This window comes from Mastomys coucha, unplaced genomic scaffold (assembly GCF_008632895.1).
Source record: "Mastomys coucha isolate ucsf_1 unplaced genomic scaffold, UCSF_Mcou_1 pScaffold16, whole genome shotgun sequence".
Taxonomy (NCBI): domain Eukaryota; kingdom Metazoa; phylum Chordata; class Mammalia; order Rodentia; family Muridae; genus Mastomys; species Mastomys coucha.
Window position 1 is genome coordinate 43,085,763 of NW_022196898.1, and position 1,217 is coordinate 43,086,979.

A 1,217-nucleotide genomic window follows, 5' to 3' on the forward strand; every position below is an offset into this window, starting at 1 on the left:
GGCAGAGGCAGGCGGATTTCTGAATTCGAGACCAGCCTGGTCTACAGAGTGAGTTCCAGGACAGCCAGAGTTATACAGAGAAACCCTGTCTCTAAAAAAACCAAAAGAAACAAAACAAACACAAAACACAGGAAATTATATATATTTAAATATAGACTGTTTGCTCTACATGTTCCAAAGTACCTGTTTAGAATGTAGGAATTCTATTTCCCACAGAATAATGTGTTTACATTTAATTATTCCATGAAACAATTTGCCAGAGTTCAATTTTCTACCTGCTGTTACAAAAGTCATAAAATCTGACATTTATTATCTATGTGGCATTGGGAACTAAGAAGAAAGCTTTAAATAGCAACTTCTTTTGTTGGGTGTTGTGAAGCATCTCTTTAATCTCACCACTGGAGAGACAAAGGCAGATGGCTCTCTGTGATTCTAGTGCAATATTGTCTACATAGTGAGTTCCAGGGCAGCCAATGCTACATAAAGAGACTCTGTATCAAAAATGAATGAATGAATAAAAAAATAAATAAATAAAAATTAAATATATAGCTGCCATCAGTTTTCAACTAGTCTATCAACAATCCAAAATCTTACATTGTACTGGCAATCTGAAACACAAACTCTGGGGGAATTAGGAATTTTAATTTCTAATTAAAATTAGAATTTAATTTAATCTTAATTTCACAGTTAAAGATAACAAGTTAAGAGTCGGGCTAGTGAGATGGCTCAGTGGGTAAGAGCACTGACTGCTCTTCTGAAGGTCCTAAGTTCAAATCCCAGCAATCACATAGTGGCTCACAACCACCCGTAATGAAATATGATTGATCTGAGCAGGCAGAGGTCCTACATTCAATTGCCAACAACCAGATGAAGGCTCACAACTATCTGTACAGCTACCGTGTGTACTCATATGCATAAAATAAATAAATCTTTAAAAAACACAAACAAAAACAAGTTAAGAGGCTGAGGATATAGCTGAACAGGCTGAAGATTGCCTAGCCCTAATTGCTATCCCAAACACAAAACAAACCGCGCACGGTAGCCCACAATTATTATAATCCCAGCGCTTGGAATATAAAAAGACAGCATAGCCAGGCGGTGGTGGCGCAAGCCTTTAATCCCCACTTGGGAGGCAGATGCTAGCCTGGTCTACAGAGTGAGTTCCAGGACAGCCAAGACTACACAGAGAAACCCTGTCTGGAAAAAAACCTAAAGAA

The 1,217-nt window shown here is 38.0% G+C and overlaps 1 protein-coding gene across 3 annotated transcripts in view; it reads right to left on the bottom strand.

The window, feature by feature from the left end:
• The window catches only part of Setdb1 (SET domain bifurcated histone lysine methyltransferase 1), a 28,475-nt gene that overhangs the window by 25,433 nt on the left and 1,825 nt on the right, over window positions 1-1,217 (bottom strand). The window lies entirely within an intron of this gene.